We start from the raw sequence: 19,899 nt of genomic DNA on the forward strand, positions 1-19,899 counted from the left end.
ATTAAATCAAGCAAACTTTTGTACTAATGTGGAGAAGTTTGATTCTATAATTAAGTCTTAATTTGAGTAACTAAATTTAATTAAAATATATTGGTATTTAAATTTAATTTTAATAATTTTTTCTGATAATTTAATTATTGGCTTTTAAAATTTTTTATATTTTATTTTCTTAAAAAAATGATAACATTTTTTTTTTTTTTTCAGCCATAAAATAGTTTAAAGGTGCACTTCATAACTTCACCAGCTAACTACTTCAATACAATAACTTGACCTGATAAATTAATATGTACATACAAATACATGCATGCATATATATATAAATAAAGTTTGATCTCCTTCTCACCAATTAAGCCACATCATCAAGCTAAATTAATCATTTCTACATTCATGCACTAAGCCACATTAGGAAGAAAAAAATTAAACTATCTTAAAAATCAATTTAATATTCATACATGTATGTTTTTAAAATTAATTTAATACACGCATGTATGTTATTTCTTGATTTATATATAGCCATTTTAAAACATTTATACAGGCATGTGCATAAGAATATGAAAAGAGTAGTTTGCACTTCTAAAAAATTCAAAGTTTTACTATTTCTTTAAAATATACATATATGTATATCTATTTATAAGAAATGAAAAAATATATATTTTTTTCATTTCTCTTTCATATATATATATATATATATATATATATGTATTCTGACAGTTACCTTGAATTCATTCTGTTGTCTCATTTTTAATGGTGCCGTAATCTTTTGGTAACAATACCAAGCAAATTAAGATGGTTGATGCTGCTGAAGTTTGTGTAATGATAAATAGACACCAATATTAGCTTGTTGCTTTTATGGTGCTTTAATTTGTATATTTTTCTTCTACGAATATGGCTGTAGTTTCATATTGAATAAATTGATATTTTTATTTTATGTTCTTTTTTCTAAAAATATCTTCATTTAATATTCTTCTATATGAAATACGTGCACTGTGTGAGTTTTTTAATAATTACCTTATTGCATTTCTATTAAATATGTATTTTGTATGGGGATAAATAAATACTTGAACAGTGTTCAAAACTTATTATATTGCTTTCTAGCATTTTTTTCAACTAAAATACACACTTGAAGCATAAAAAGTTATTGACATGGCAGACATGCTGACAAGAACAACTTAAAAAGAAAGTTTTCGCTTGTCAACTGTGATACCAATCTATGCTAGATACCGATCCATCATAGAACAATCCTTCTTTTTTCAAACAAGCTCTGTTATTCTTTTTATACTTTAGTGGCAGTTTTGTTGTTCTTTTTTCTTCTTCTTGTTTTTAAAGGTTAAACTTTATTTTTCTTTGAACTTTTTTGAGCTAAAAATGGAAAAATCCATTAGGAAGTAGGAAAATACTCATTCCTGCTACAAAAGGGCGACCACAAATTAGGTGGTTCAAAAGTCACAAAATACTTGTTGGGGTTACAAAAAACTCTATTTGTTAATGTATGAGTCACCGAATTATATATAACCCATAGGAATCTAAGTAATTGAAACAATAAAAATTGAGATAAGTAAAGAAAACCATCAACTAATAAACCAATCTCCCAAGATAAGGCTACATATGAGTTTAGTACAGTAACGACTTATTGAGAATCTTCCTCTATTATATTGGAGATGTCGAGCTAGTAAACCAATTGAAGGACATAACACAATGTTAATGCTTCAATTAGATGTACTTTTTTAGTGATAATAAATGCCTTATTCCGGCAAACACAACAATACCCAAGCATCCTTGCAAACAACCCTAAGTCATGCCCATCCAGCATGCACAAGAGAAGAGAGGCATCATGACTAAGCTTTGACATACTTGATCTTGCTGGAGCCCAAGAGGTAGGAATAAGAAGATTATGTTCGTTATCATGTTACAGGAGAGAATTAACCTCTTGGGCTAAGTCTAACTTATTTATATTGCTTTGAAACTTTTGAACTAAAAGAAAAGATGAAACCCACTTCTCGTGATGAAGTTATTAAACAAGTTCACCATATACTCTGCGGTACACATAAGAACCAATTCCATGAATGATGTTAAAAGACTATAAGCATAGTAAGAAACCAGGAATGAAAACCATTACAAAAGTTGTCATATAGCTTAAGTGGATAAAGTTTCCATGTCTTTTTGGCATATCCATGAAAGAGAAAAAGATGATCAATGTTCTCATCAACTTCTTTATACATTGAGCATATATGGCCATGATATGACCTTTTTGAATTAGAACGTATATGACTTTTAAGAGAGAATGATTTTGCATTGAAGTAATATATAGACATTTGGAAAGGTAGCTCAACCAAAATTTATAAATCAAGGGAGTTAAAGTTGAACAAGGAAATGAAAAAGTTCTCAACGTTTTTAACTGACTTATATTCTACTAAAACTTTCTCTCATTATATATATTTCTAAAGAAGATTTACCTTTTAGTCAAAATGAAGAACCAAAAAGCAACCACGACCATTTTTTTAGGGGACCTTTGAGGGCATAATGATGCCTTGCAGCAAGGGCCATGGTAACCTCCAGAGGCACAAGGTAAGTGATGGATGTTGAATCCACTAAAAATAAATTTATATTCTAACAATAAACTAAATTATAGTAACAGTGAATAGGATCGAATCCACATGGAATTGAGATTTAATATTCTCTTATGGCTAACAATTAAAATAAAATAAAAATAAAAAAGATGAGAATTTTTGTTTTTGAACTAAAAATGAATAATTAAATGATTAAGATAAAGAAAAAAATAAATCAGCAGGTTAAATGAAACAAAAATCGATATGAATGAATTCTAGTCAAAGAAATAATTTAAGTTCAATTCATAGGATTGATCATTGGTGTGAAGACGACTCTTACCAATTTTTAATAAATCGGTTCTAGTTTTTGGAGACACTCCTAATAACCAATCTATCATTAGTTTTAAATTAACTAAGAGACACTCATTGATTAACTTTTACTAATAAACAACCATAGAGACACTTCTAGAGCTAATTTACTAACAACATTAAGAATTAAAAAGACTCAACTAACCAATGGTTTATTCAGATTAAATTATATATTTCCTTAATGTGAACACTAATTTACCATTAGTTTTCAGAATAATCAGAATAATTATGGATTCAGAAATCTTGATTGACAATATATTGTTATGCTAATTGCACAATGGACCCTGTTGTAATAAATAAGAAATAATAATTTTCGTATGTGTGAAAAATATATAAATACTGAAAATAAGAAAGAGAAAGAAATAAATTAATTCAATCTAACAGTCTTTCAATCGAAACTTCAATTAGATCTGTTGGACTTTTTTAACAAATGGGCTTAATATGGGTTTTACTATGTGTAACAGATTATTGATTTATGAGCCCGTTTAAAAGTAATCAAATACGATTAAATGAAATTGGACCTTAATGCATTGGGCTTAGGTATGAGTTTAATATGCGTGGATATCATTTTTAATTTCTCATTTTATGATCGGCAAAATGAGAAATGTAAAAGTATGTTGATATAAATAGGCGGTTATGGTCTCTGAATCACACGTGCGCCAGTTTGAGGTCGTGTGTTGATTCATAAGTATCTACCGCAGGATGCAATCGAATCTTCCGTGATATATTCAGATACGCTTTCGTTTATCCTTTCTCATTGATTCAGAATGAGATTGCATGTTTAGATTTATGTGATCTAGTTTGATTTAAAAAAAAATCTAATAATTTGTATGAGAGCATTTCTCGTATTGAATTTTTAAAATTCAAATTTTTTTTGTGATTTTGGATTGTGGATTCAGGATTTAAAAAAGAAATATATATATATATATATGTATATGTATATGTATATATATATATATGAGGATTAGAAATATATATATGTATTTTGAAATAAGAAAATTATATATGTATTTTGGATTTAGGATTATATATATGGATTTCAGAAAAATAAAGTAGAATATATATATATATGTGTGTTTAGGACGTATATATATGTATATATATACAGCAAAGAAAACAAAGAAAAAAAGAAAAGTAGCAGCCGATGGCCGTTGCATGAAGAAGAAAGCTTGGCAGTCACATGACAATTCGGCAATCAAAATGGCTGTCGAATCTCGCGCGTAACGGCTAAAAACCGGTCGTTAAGGAAGAAGAGAAAAAAACTTGGTTGGGTTAAAATGGGTTTTAAAGGTTTAAGTTTGTTTTTAAATTTAAGTTATGTGGGTTTGGTCACAAGAAGGAAAAAAAAGGAAGAAAAAAAAATGAGAGACCCATTCGGGTGGGCCTAAGCCCAGACGGGTTTGGGCTGGGCCAACCCGACCTAGACCAAACCTGGTCAACGGTCAACCGATCAACAACCAATGTTTGACCGATCAACGATTAATGTTGACTTTGACCAGTCAATAATCAACTTTTTGATAAAAAAAATAAAATTTTGAAAGGTATTTTTGGTCATTTTGTGGTTGATTTTCTTCCTAATTCACTTTAAGTTTGGTTTTAATTTTGAATTTTAATATTGATATGTGCATATACATATTGAAATAAATTGATTTGCACAACATGTTACCAAAGTGATCTCTCTTATGGATAATTTATTTATTTCATAATGTAAATAGCTGCATGAGTGTAATTTATGTGAATGTTAATGAACTCAAAAAAATGTTAATATTTAACATTATTATATTTTATTTTTGTGGTAATGAATACATGAAATTTATTCAATATAATATGTGAACTTTAAATCAGCCCAAATGAGAGTTTATTGTCTGATATGTTCATAATGTATGTATTTAATTACTGTTATATGGTACCACTTACAAGTTAATATTTTGTCCAAAGATAGAGTGTTAATGGAGTGCTCGATATCTTGAAATGAGAATATATCTTTATTTAAAATTCATTATTAAATTTTATGATTTATAATTTTATGTGAGTGTTAATTACCTTGTTTTTGTATGGTCTTTGTTTAGTTTCCTATACTGCTGGGAGTATTACCAGGAATGTAAATATCATTTCAATGCTGAACGACACAAATTTCAAGTAATAAAAGAATAGTGTTCCACTTATGCTTGGAGTTATGGATCTGCATTGTGCTTTATGGGTTAATCAACCTGATCAGATAACTCCTGACATTACCCCTGAAGAAGAGAAAGAGTTTGAAAGATGAGATCAGTCAAACCATATGAGTATGTTGGTTATGGAACAAGTCATTCTAGAAATTTTTCGAGGAACTATGCCCGATGATATTACAACAACTAGAGATTTTCTTTATTCTCTAGAACAACGTTTTGGTATAAGTGATAAGCCCAAGGTATGTATACTTTTGTCGACTCTTGTTTTCGTGAGGTATAAAGGAAATGGAAACATCAAAGAGCGTATAATGGAGATATCACATGTGCATGCAAAGTTCAAGGCACTAAGAGTGGAATTGTCAGAAGAAGTACTTGTGTACTTTGTTTTGATTTTTTTTCCACAATAGTTCAATCATTTCAAAGTGACACACAACTGTCTGAACGAATCCTGGAATCTAAATGAGTTCATTTTACACTATGTTCAAGAGGAGGAAAGACTTAAGTATGAGAGAATAGAGAATGTTCATTTGGCAGTGATCTCAAAAGATAAGAAGAACAAAAAAAAAGGTAAATCTGTTGCGGTTTCAGTACAACAGAAGAAGCAACAGAAGGTCCAGACCGAAAATGTTTATTTTTTTTGTAAAGCTCTAAGACACCAGAAGAAGTAATGCGCTAACTATCATGGGTAGTAAAGAAATATATGTTTCTTAATTTTGTTATTCTAAGGTTAATTTAACTTTTGTACCTAGACACACCTGGTGGATAGATTCTGGTCCCATAACTCACATCAGTGTATCTATGTAAGATTGCCTCCATTGCAGCAAACCAAGTAATGGTTCCAGATTCATTAATGTGGGTGACGATAAACCAGTCGAGGTGGAAGTAATTAACAAATTTAGATTGTTGTTAAGGATTTGATTTTATTTACATTTAGAAGAGACTTTTATTATACCACCATTTAGATGAAATGTGATTTCTATTTCTATATTAGATAAATTTGGTTATTCATGTTCATTTAAAAATGAAAAATTTAGTCTTTTTCTTAATTCAAATCTAGTTGGTTAAGATTCTTTATCAGAGCATAATAATCTTTATTTGCTTGATACAATTACTTCTTATAATGAATCCTTACATGTTGATACAAGAGGTGTAAAACAAAAATTAACCAGGGAGAATTTCGCTTCATTATGGCACAAGAGATTAGGTTACATCTCCCAAAGGAGAATTGAAAAATTTGTGTCAGATAGAATTCTAGATCTTCTTGATTTTATAGATTGTGACACGTGTCCATTGTATTAGAACTTATTCATACAAATATTTGTGGACCGTTCTTTATGGCTTCTTGGAATGGTCAATAATATTTCAAAACGTTTATAGATGATTATTCTAGATATGACTACCTATATCTCATTTATGAGAAGTCCCAATTTCTGGATGTGTTCAAGAATTTTAAAGTAAAAGTTGAGAACTAACTCAACAAAATGATTAAGGCTGTTAGATCTTACCGTGGTGGTGAATACTATGGTAAATCTGATGGATTGAGTGAACAACGTTCAGAGCTGTTTGTTCAATTCCTAGAAGAATTTAGTATCGTCCCACAATATACCATGATAGGTTCTCCAAGCATGAATGATGTTGCTGAAAGGAAAAACAGAATATTTAAAGATATGGTGAGGAGTATGATTGATCATTCTACCTTACCTGAATCATTATGGGGAGAAGCATTAAAGACTGCAATCTATTTACTTAACAGAGTTCCAACTAAAGTAACTACAAAGACCTTTTATGAGTTTTGGATAGGCAAACAGGTTACTTTGAAACATTTACACATTTAGAAATGTCTAATTGAGGCCAAGCCTTATAGGCCACTAGAAAAGAAATTAGGCTCAAGAACTGTTAGTTGCTATTTTTTCTGTTATTCAGAACCATCAAGGGATTATAAGTTTTATGATCCCACTGCTAAAATAATTTTTTAGATGGAAAATGCTTAGTTCTTTGAAGATGTTGAGTTTGTAGGGAGAGAAAGAGTTTGAGACCTTGTCTTTGAAGATGAATAGGTCGATATTTCTATTACCTCAGTTGCTCTTGACAATGATTAGGATCAGGAATTGTTAAAGAAGTAAATCCAGATTAAGACAATATTATAGTATCTCTCATTCCTGTTCAGAAAACTATTCATGAAGCACAAACATTACACCCTCAACAACCTATGCCATTAAGGAGATCCACTCGAGAGAGGAGAAGTGTTTTACACAGAAAAAAGCATCGATTATAAAGAGACTTCCTCTCCAATTTTGTTGAAAAACTCTTTCAGGACTATAATGGCTTTAGTGGTACAATTTGATCTTCAGTTACATCAGATAGATATTAATATAGTATTTCTTAATGGTGACATTGATAAGATGATTTACATAGTGCAACTAGAAAACTTTGTATCTGGAGATGCACAACAAATGGTTTGCCAACTAAAAAAATTCATTTATGAACTTAAGCAGGCTTCCTGTCAATGATATCACAAATTTTATCAAGTCGTCATCTCATTTGGTTTTAGATGAATTTGGTGAAAGATTGTGTATACCAAAAATTTAGTGATAGTAAGTATATTTTTCTAATTTTATATGTCGATGACATACTGCCTGCCAGTAATGTTATAGGTTTATTGCACGAAATCAAGAGATTCTGACATAGAAATTTGAGATGAAAAATATTGGGGATGTCTCTTTTGTATTAGGAATTCAGATACATAAGGATAGCATTAGGGACATGCTTGGATTATCACAAAAAAGTTATATCGAAAAAGTTCTTAAAAGGTTTGGTATGCAAGATTATAAACCAAGTGACTCTCCTGTGTTTAAAAGAGATAAGTTTACTCTAAGTCAATGCACCAAGAATGACCTAGAGACTACGAAGATGCAAAAGATTCTTTATACTTCAATTGTAGGGAATCTTATATATACACAGGTTTATATCCATCCAGATATTGTGTACATTGTTGGAATGTTAGGTAGATATTTAAATAATCCATGTATGGATCATTAGAAAGCTGTCAAATGATTCATACAGTATGTACAGAAAATAAAAGATTATATGCTCACATACAGGAGGTCAGATCAGTTGGATATCATTAGTTATTCTGATTCTGATTTTGTTGGATGTTAAGACAACAAAAAATCAGGCTATATCTACTTGCTTGTTGGGGGAGCTATTTCCTAAAAGAGTGTTAAACAAACACTTGTAGCCTCTTCTACTATGACAACAAAGTTTGTAACTTGTTATGAGGTATCCAACTATGGAATATGGCTGCAAAATTTTGTCATTGGATTGCATATTATTGATGACATATAAAGACCATTAAAGTTATTTTGTAAAAATAAGTCGGCAGTTATGTATTCTAACAACAACAAGAGCTCGACTAAGTCAAAACATATAGAAATCAAGTTCTTTATTGTTATAGGAAGAGTTCAGAGTAAGCGGATATTGATAGAACACATTGGAACAAACTCCATGATTGTGGATCTGCTTACTAAGGGATTACCACCTAGGATCTTTCATGAGCACACTGCTCATATGGGTGTTGTATCCTTAGATGATGTATAGGTTTAGTAGGAGTCTTGTACCATAATTGTATTTATTTTATAAGACATGTCATAAAATTTGTACTATGATTTTGGTTTATGGATATATGATTTTATTTTAGTTATTATGTTTTGGTTTTTTGGGTTAGATATTATCTTTAAGTTTTCTTGCAGGTGATCTCACTAAGGTTAAGGTAGGACTAGTTTAAAATAGACATACTTAGATCACATAGCATATAATTTCTATGTCGCACATTCATGCTTGATCCATGTTGTTCGGTTATACTAATATACGTAACTATTGATGGGTTTAGCTACGATAACTGTAGCGAAGACCACTTTGATCATATATCATTATGATTGATGGACGAGATTATTTGGTGATGCATTCAGGTATTAATAGCACAATTCTAAATACTTTTACGATTATTTAACATATAGTTAAAGTGCCATATAAAGCCCAAGTGGGAGATTGTTAGATTTTTCAATAAATTGGCTTAATGTAGAGTTTACTATATGTAACATGTTATCGATTTATGAGCTCATTTAAAAGTGATCAAATATGATTAAACAGAATTGGGCCTTAATACATCGGACTTAGGTATGAGCTTAATATCTGCAGATACCATTTTTGTGATTTCTCGTTTTATAATAGGCAAAATAAAAAATACAAAAGTATGTCAATATAAATAGGCAGTATAGTCCCAAATCACACGTGTGCCATTTTATTTTTCTGAAACCTCGTCACCAGAGAAAAATAGCTTTTGAGGTCACGTATTGATTCGAAAGTATTTACCGCATGACGTAATTGAATCTTTTGCGATGGATCTAAATACACTTCTGTTTATCCTTTCTCCTTGATTTTGTACGAGATTACATGTTTAGATTTATCATTTCTAGTTTGATTTGAAAAAGTTTTTTAACAAGATCTTCCACTGAAAATTAGAGTATCTAACTGCTCGTCTTGAATGTTGAACACCAGCAACTTTTTAAAGTTAGTAGAGGAATTTTACAAAAAAATAAAATAAGAAAAAAAAATTTGTTTTTTTTTTTCATCTCTATTCTTCCCTTATTTAAAGAAAAATAATAATAATAATAATTAACACTTGTGAAGATAGGGTCCTCTGATTTTGATCTTATCTTTCAGCTTTTAAAAATGCCACTTTGGCTCAGCATCATGTCTTTAGATAAGGATATGATTAGAATTTGAAAGAGTTCAATTGAAAAAAACTAGTATCTGCTGACACCACTAGGGTGCAAGCCTCGCCCAAGGCTTAATCGCAGACTGACAAATATTTTTGTGCAAAGCTCAGCTATGCTATTTTTCTGGAGTTGAATCCTATATTTACACCTGCATTAAAAATTGACAAAATTTCTCAAGTTAAGTAATAAGTGACTTAATTTTGCACTTAAATTAAGCAACAAAAATGATATTTATGCGCATTATCAAATTCCTCACAGTTATCTTGTGTTTACCCCCAAACACCACACAAAACAAATCACCAACTTTTAATTCTTCACTTTTAACCTATCTATTCCCAACCATTCCATCACAAATCGATATGTTACATCTCAAATTTCAAATTGAAAAACAACCACCAACCAGTAGTTCATAGGATTGATTTGAGTTTCATAGAACCACACAATGAATAATTATTTTGACTAATTCAAACCAATTTTAAAACTTTAAAAATATATTTGAACAAAAACAATTATATATGAGCCAATATAAGAAATAATTTTGAGTAGTACAAGGACTCCTCAAGTATTTGTCCACATTCTTTATTACATTCATACATGTACAAGTGCATATGAAGAGTTTTTAGTTTATTTATGTTGTAACAATTTTAAAACTATTAACATATAATTAAAATAAATAATATATATTGTCTATTATATCTAATTATCACATGTTTGATAAAAATTTGCGATAAATTCTTTTTATTATATAGAATAACGTGTATTAAAATTTATAATCAATAACTTATACATTGACCATAAGATACTTAGGAATGATCAAATAAATTTATATACAATTTATAATATTTTATTTGACGTGTTAATACAATTTTAAGTTATGTATGACAGAGAAAGATAGGAATAAAATATAACAGCATGAATATAAGTAATTAATATATACAATTCATATTCAGTAAATTTTTTCTGTACATTATATATCAAAAATTTAAAAAAAAAAAAATAAATATATTTAATATAATTACATTAATCATATATTTCAAGAAATAGAAAAAAAAAAAAAAAACTATCGCGTTTCAAAAAAATGAACTATTTAGATATATCTTTTCTTAAGTGGTATTATTGATTTGATAAATAAAAGCTGGTTGAGGTAACAATTATACGTATAGCACTTAGAACCAATTAACTAAAGAATTTTTATTTACTCTGACTTTTTTTTAATTCTAAATTTTAGTTCTTAACAAAATCATGCTAAAGTAAATTAGTTTTATTAAACAAAATTCAGTAGCTTATAAATGATCCAAATTAGTTGGGCTGGAACTCCAATTTTGGTGATGTGGGTCAACAAGTGGTTTAAGCCGCAACCCCGGTACATTTTATTACGAGAAGAATCTAATAAGACCGTTTATATATACATATATATATATATATGTATACTCTTTTTTGTGATGTTAGACAAAACTTATATATATATATATATATATATATATAAACAAGAGAAATTCGGATCTACTCCAAAAACTCTAAAACTTAATTTCTAGTGTTTTAAGCAACTATTTTTAAGTAGCATACTAAGAGCTGATTTGGATGATCTTCTGGATCATTTTCCAAAAAGAGACTGGTGTTAGAGTTTCTAATTTAACAAAGCTGTTGGTTATCTCTAAAGTTTTCAACGTTTGTTTTAACATCTTCCGCCTCTCTTCTATAGAATTATGTAACATCCCAGGGCTTGGGAAGAATTAATTTTGAAAATAATGAATATTAATTTTTTTTAATTTTTTTCTTCTTCTTATTATATAAGTCAAGAATAATGAGAATAATAATAGTGCTAATGATAACTAATAAGAACAAAATAGATTGAATATAAATAATTTAAATAATTAATAAAAAATATTTTAAGGGACCTTTTTGAAAAAAAACAAATTTTCTATTAGGGTCACTCTATAAAAAGAAAAGGGGTCGATCTGAATTAAATATGAGTGACCAAGGGTTACTGTCTAAATTCAGGAAAACGGACCATGTGGATGTCTAGTTAGCAACACGGCGAATCGCCACACGCCACATGGTGGCTGCGTCGACACGGGCTCCACACGGGAAGCCCAAGCTGGCCATTCGTATGCGAGGATGATCTGACGGCTCATATCCACTCCCGCGCAAGCAAACGATCCAGATCGATTTCCTAAACAGATTCGATTCAATGTTCACTAGTTTGGACGACCCATATCAAATGAAGAGAGGTATATAAACCTCTGTTCAATTGGCACCGAAAACTTGAGTTGACACCCCTGACTAGAGAAGAAGAATAAAGGTTGTCGGAGGAAGCTTGACTGCTGGAGGAAGCTCGGCTGCTGGAGTAACGACGGCGCCACCGTGCCAGAAACCTAAAACGCACTGGTAAGCATGATTTTCCTTCCTGTTCATCCTATTTTTTCACCCAGATCTTTAAACTAACCCTAATGTAGAATAAGCTAAGGAAAGCCGCAACCCAAGAGAGAGATGGCGGAGCATAGTCGTGTCGTCGCACTAAAAGTTGTAAACTGATTGGTAAGGTCAAAATTTCCTCCATTTCTCTGTAAAACACTCTCCTCTCCATGATTTAACTTAATTTTCAACACAAATCCGCTAGGTTCGGCTTGGCTGAGAGAAAGGGATGCCGGAGGAGGAGAACCAGACAGCGGAGCTCGATGGTGTTGCCGTGCCAGAAACCTAACCCGACCATGGTGAGTCTTTTGTCTTTCTTTTCACCGCATTTTACATATTTCTACACTGTTTTGATGTGTGTTTCTTAATTTTACTAGAAAATCTAAAAAACCCAAGAGCCGGGAGCTACCGCGAATCGTAGCTAAAAAATGTGATGTTTTGGTCCCTGACCCAGTGTAGGAATCCCTCAACTTTTTTTCTGTTATGATTAAATTAAAGTTAACGGATAATAAAAGATGGTTCTAGATTGTTCTGCGAATTCTCGATAATTAAATACAGGTTGCCGATGGAACCGGTTAAATGACTATTTGTGTTCGCCACTAACCTTACTTTACGTTATCTATTCGTTATTGTTGCCTCAGTTCTTATCTGATTGTATTTATTATTTTATCTTCATTTTATTTTTGTCTTTATTTGTTTATTTTCTTATTTGTAGTTGCATATTTCTTTTATGTTAGTTTAACATGTTTTCATTCTTATCTCACCATGTTCATCCAGGACTAATGTATTAATTATGAATCTTGAATCGTTGTATTTTGTTTCATTCTGTTTCACTCCGTGTTATTTTATTTATTCCATTTTGCTTCATTATCGTATCTTGCCTTATTAATTTTGCCCTTATTTATTTATTTCATTTTGTTATTTATACTGTTGCATATAGGAGGTCTTATTCTATCATGACATTTTACTTTGCTTCTATTTACGTTTTTTTTACTTCTTAATGGTTTCGAACCATGAATTTTATATTCTACTATTAGTAGAAGCACGGGTCTTACGTGGTTTAAATATAATGGAAAATATGTATGTGTAAATTGAAAAAAAATGGCCTACTAGGAATCCTGAGAGAGAGTTTACGGACTTAATGCATAGGGTGAACCCTACCGTGAATGTTTTCTCAGCCGTACGGGGTTGGAAAGTCCCATACCAGATAGAGTTGAGAGTAATCATTTTTGCTCATATCAGATGGAGTATTGAGATGGTCTTTAAATCGTGGCGTCCATTACCGAACGGAGTATGGGAACGGTCGAAGAAATGTAAAAAAAAAATATTTTATTTCCATGTGTAGTAAGGATCCCTATGGAACCCCAACGATACCGGTAGGGTAAATGGAATGGTATGACAAGAATGAATATGGTAAGTAACCTAATTTCAGGCAAATAGTAAAGAACCCAACATTACATGTCATTAGAATATATACTTATTATGTCTAACTTATCATCTTGACTTTATCTTAGTGTGTTATGTTTGAAGGATTACTAGTTGGGAAAGAAAATAGTAACATTTTCAGTAAAACAAATAAAGAGTGCATTAGCATCCAAATTTAATTAAAAGCATGTTCCATCAATTGTTTTATATTTTCTACAATAATTTAATTTCCATGTTAATGGTAAAGTGTTAATATTTTTACTGAACTAGTGTAGCTCACTTCTTTTTTATTAATCATTTCATATCAGGACGACCAAATCCCAAATCTCGAACAGCAAGAGTCTAGGAAGGACATTATTTCTTTATGCTTCACTAAATTTGAATTAAGGTTAATAATTACCTTGTAGTGGTTTTCTCGTTTTAAGTTCTGAACATTTCTTTAGCCCCCTATTTAGGCATTCTAAATAAACGTGCAAGGAATGTAATCTTTAACCTTTAATTCTTCTATAAAATAAAATTTCTGTATTATTATATTATAATGACCAGGTTAAATGCCCGAAATCCCTGATAGGAGTTTGGGCCTTTACAGTTGGTATTAGAGTCAGATTCCTCATAAACATTCCTTACACATAAGGTTAGAACGAATTTAATACAATTTGAATATCAAACTATTGTCATGTAATATAGGTAAGGAAACATGAGGAGAGAAAAACCCCTGCTAAACAGAGTAGCCCGAGAGGAATTGCTATGGGAGGACACTGATTGACTCTTTGAGATACTTGAGAGATCGATTTCTGCCCAGCAGGCTAGGGAGGAGAGAATGAAGTTGTCTGATCCCCCTTCACCCCTACAACAGCTTGAGCCACCTTCGCATCGAGAGGATCCAGTACTCCCACGGTACAACCCAGTTCTTCCACAGTACCATCTAACACCTTCGTAGTACAAACTAGTGCCCTTACTGTACAATCTGGTGCCACCACAGGGCCACCCGATTCCTCCCCAAAATAATCTAATTTTCCTCTAATAGGACCAAGCTCCGTCTACGATGGACTCGAACTACATTGAGAGGTACAAAAGACTTAATCCTTCTACTTTTATAGGAGCATCCACTTTTGAGGAAGTTGAGTACTGGTTGGTAGAGACATAGAAGACCTTCGCAACACTTGGGGTGATCCCCGAACAGAAGCTTGTCTTTGCCACGTATATGCTCGTAGGTGAGGCAAGACGTTGGTGGCAACTCAAGTAGGCTACTCTGTCCACTTTGGTCACCTAAGAACAGTTTTTGACAGCCTTCAATATTGAGTACCTTCTCAAACATCTCTAACATATGAAAAAAATAGAGTTTGCACGACTAGTCCAAGGAGATTTGTTAGTAATAGAGTACACTCAAAAATTCCTAGAGTTAGGTCGATATTCCCCTCATAGTATGACAGATAAAGGCATGAAGGCAAAGAGATTCAAATGGGGTCTTCATCATGAGATCAGACAATAGTTGTATGTGTTGGCACATATTCGGTAATCTTGGCCAATACATAGTGAATTGAGAGGAACATTCGTATTTTTCCCTCAGCAATGGGCAACTCCATGCGCCCGATCTCACATCGTAGACCAACACCTACTACACTGAACCAGTAGAACAAGAAGCCAATACCCGTACCTCAGGCTCCTCCCCAAGCCCCAATAACATGACATAGTAAAATTTACCAGCACTGTGGTAAGGATCATGGGGACCAACCTTATTATCGTCTCAACAACACCTGTCGTATATGCAAGAGTGCCCAACATAACGCAAGAGAGTGCCCGAAGAATCAGAATCAAGCTAGACCCGCAGTTTAGGATAGAGTCTAGACGCTCACCCAGTAGGATATCGAAGCCAACCCAAATGTGATTCAAGATAAGAAAAAACCTAATTTCGAGCAAATAGTAAAGAATCCAACATTACATATCATTAGAATGTATACTTATTGTGTCTAAATTATCATCTTGATTTTATTTTAGTGTGTTATATTTGAAGGACTACTAGTTGGGAAAGGAAATAGTAACGTTTTCATTAAAACAAATAAGGGATGTATTAGCATTCGAATTTCATTAAAAGTATGCTCAATCGGTCGTTTTATGTTTTCTATAATTCTTTGATTTTTGTGTCAGTAGTAAAATATTGATATTTTTATTGAGTTAGTATAGCTCATCTTTTTCTTATTAATCATTTTAGATTATGTCGACCAAGACTCAGATTTCGAATAACGAGAGACTAGCTAGGACATTATCTCTTTGTGCTCTGCTAAATTCAAATTGAGGTTAATAATTACCTCGTAATTTTTTTGTTTTAAGTAACGAACATTCATTTAGCCCTATTTGAGCATTCTAAATAAATGTACAACGAATGTAACCTTTAACTTTTAATTCTTCTGCAAAATAAAAATTTCAGTACTATTATATTATAATGACCAGGTTAAACGCTCAAAATCTCTTATAGAGGTTTGGACTTTTATAAATTAAATTTTTTAAAATAACTCAAACTATAACAAGTTTTAAAGTATCAAATTCCTCTTTAATCACTTGATGATAAAATTAAATTCTATTTTTAACAAAATTTCAAATACCATGATCACAGAGATACAAGGTACATGTATTGTGATTAACTTTTTAGTTTATCGATCAATAGTAATTACCATGTCCGGTAATTTTGTAATTTTTATAAATATCTTCGTTTATAATATTATTTTTTTAAAAAAATTCTTAAATTTTCAAAAAAGAAAATTAAAGTGTATAGAGTTCAATGAAAAAAATAAATTTTAAAAAGATTCATTGAACTATAACATTATTAATGAAGCAACCTAAATATATTTATTAATTCAAGTAAAACAAAAGTAATACGTTTTAATAATTATGTTAGAATAGGATTAGAATTAATATGCATATATAGAGTTTATAACTAGTGACATTACAACAGAATATCACAATATTTAAATATTCATCAACTTATCTACTTTCACAAAAACAAAGTCTTTTTCTTTTTTATTAAGCACTAGACGCCTAATTCCATGGTTGTAAAAAAGAATACTCACATTGTTGCAAGGAGTTAAATGTTCACAAGAATATGAAGGGCAAAAATGAAATTTACATGAAGATGGAAATCGATCTTTCTAGATGTTAAACATACTATTCGCAGTTCTAGAACTATGGTAACCTTCATCTTTTCTTCCAAGCATTACAACTCATTCAAAACGAGTAGCTTTGTACATAGTTGTTTCTTTATAATTTATTAAAATATTAAACTTAATGTTTAAATTAGTAGCTTCACGAACAATATTGTCATCAATATTTTTGATTGCTAAAAACTTTACTAGTTTACCACTCTTTGTGTCTAATGATACTTACTTTTACACTCAAAGAACAATTGTGTTTGTTTTTAGGTCCAAATACGGTGACTTCATCACCACCAGCTTCTCGAATTGTCGACACCACAAAGTAGTCGACCCGTGGAGAACAAGTTCGTCATGAATGTTAACTATTGGTTTGGATTCAATAGACCCAAACAGTGGTTCTTAGATAAGTTGCTTTGGACTTCGTTGCAATTACCTTATCAAGAAGTTGAAGAGATAACATATAACGACCCAAACTCTCATATAGAGTTCTTACATATATTTGTAAGAATGAAAGTATGTTTCCCAAATCTTCTATTTCTCACTTACATATATATATATATATATATATATCTGACAATCACCTTAAATTCATTGTGTTCTCAATTTTTATTGTGTCATAACTTATTTTTTATGAAAGTACCAATTTGACGTTGTATTTTTCAACTAATTATGATCTTTTATTTCCATATGCAAAGTTGCTTTTGACAACAATTATGATCTTTTATTTGTTGAAGTTTCAGTGAATTTTATCTGCATTTTTTTAACATCTCGTACTCCTACCAAGGCATTGATGTTAGCATACTTAGAATTCAGTAATTTTTTTTATCAATATACATAATATTAATTTAAAACACTCTATTCATCCCATTATATTTTGCCAATACTATGAAAAGGCTACATGAGGCACTAGACATCAAAAATTTCTATGTCAATTGGACCCCAACATCTACAATTCCTCTCATTATCCTTCTACTCATTCTTTCACTTATCTAAAACAAATGTGTGAATTAGGGTAAGCTCACGTGCTAAGCAAGAATGAAATAGTAGTCTAATTCTAGATATAAAATAACATACAAACAAAAATATGATAATTCAATTTAAAAAATAGTTTTCTAAAAATATTTCAACGAATCCTTTAAAACTAGATGTACAGTTTTTTCTTCGAACCTAGTTACTAAAGTCTTTCATTTAAATCATATTCCATCCCTTCTCTTATTCTCAATTTAGGTACATCCTTTACACGTGCATTTTTAGATTTCTAAACCTTAAAATAATTTTACGTAGCCCCTAGCTATGCACTAACTTTACATTTTAGCTTTTAAATTTTGACATCATATAATATTAATCTTTTATACTTAGCATGTTTTTTGTAATATCTCTGTTTATAATTTATTCCTTAAATCAAATTCGCATATTTTGTATATTTTCTCATTATTCTTTTTATATTTAGAGGAATTTTGAATTCTAGATAACATTAGTGCTTATCACGTGAAATGTTTTACACTTATCACTAGTCTTTGTACACGTTATATTATAACACTTTATATTTAACACGATATGCTTAACATGTTAACATTTTAACGCTTACATATTACACTTTTACACTTTACATTTTAACACTCATACTTTGATAGATACAACATTTACACTTTAACACATTAATACTTACACTTTAACAATTATACTATAACAGTTGCAGTTAACAGTCATGGTTCTTCATTTGAACAGTTATAGCTTGTTATACGGTATTCACTTTAACAGTCACAGTTTATAATATAGTATTCACTTTAATAATCACAATTAACAGTATGGTATTCACTTTAATAGTCACAGTTAACAATTACAATATTCACTTTTAACACTTAGACACAAAGATTTCATCTTACGATTATGCTTTAATCACTATCATAGAGAGCAACAGGGATCCCCGCTACCAATATGGATGATGCAGCACCCAAGATCAGCAATGTGATAAAAAACTCACATAATTTCAATTAGCACCAAATACTTAATTACTAGATAAGCCCTCCTACTTAACTCACAATTAACTATGATTGAAACTAAGGTAATATGAATAAATGAATTGATTAAAATACCACAAGAAAAATCTTGATAAGTTAAAATCAATTTAAGAAAGAAATTGATGAAAATATCATAAGTTATCTTCATACATACACACAAATTCCCCACTCAACAAGAAGATTGAAGAAAACCTCATTAATTGACACTAGAACTTTATAAATTTATTATTTTGAAACTTGAATTCTTGAATTACAATTCTTAAGGCTTATTTATAGTTGCAGGCTAAGTGAAATACAAGGAAATAAAATCTTCTAATTAATTGCAATTATTTTTTTTAAGAAAATAATAAATTACACAATTAATAATATAATACTAATCAATGTAGAAATGGTTTCCCATCTTGAATTAAAGGAGAGTTCTTTCAAATATTGTTGAGATATTGTCATCCATTGGAAAAATTCTTGAATAAACATGATATGGACTTAAAATATGGGAGATCTCTTGAAGATCTCTCAATTTAGGAATGATCTTTTGAAGATATTGTAATTTAACAATGATCTTTTTTTTCCTGAAGAAACTAAATTTGTACATGATCTTATGATAAATGTCTAAAATTTGTCCATAATTTTATCCAAGATCTTGTGAATTAATTTTTTTTAATTTAACATGCCCTTTTGGAAAGAAGTATCCCATTATGATATTGTGTTCAATGCCTTTAATTTTTCACATGTTGATTTTACTTTTTTTTTTTACAAAGATATGATATTAACTTGGAAACTTGGAATGATATGAATAGATTATCCTTAAATTAGATTTCCAAAATTCCTTGATCTTTATTTCCCTTTTGCCATTTGAGAAAGATATGGAGAGAAAAATCTCTCTTGAGTGGGAAAAATCTCTAACGAGTGAGGGAGATTTTCTCATTTATTGTTTCATAGAAATTTGGACTCTTTATTGCCGATTCTTTTCTTGGTTTGGTTGGTTGCTTAAATAGTTTAAGTCATCCCTGCTCACATTAATGGAT

This window comes from Carica papaya, chromosome 3 (assembly GCF_054855325.1).
Source record: "Carica papaya isolate Zhongbai chromosome 3, ASM5485532v1, whole genome shotgun sequence".
Taxonomy (NCBI): Eukaryota; Viridiplantae; Streptophyta; class Magnoliopsida; order Brassicales; family Caricaceae; genus Carica; species Carica papaya.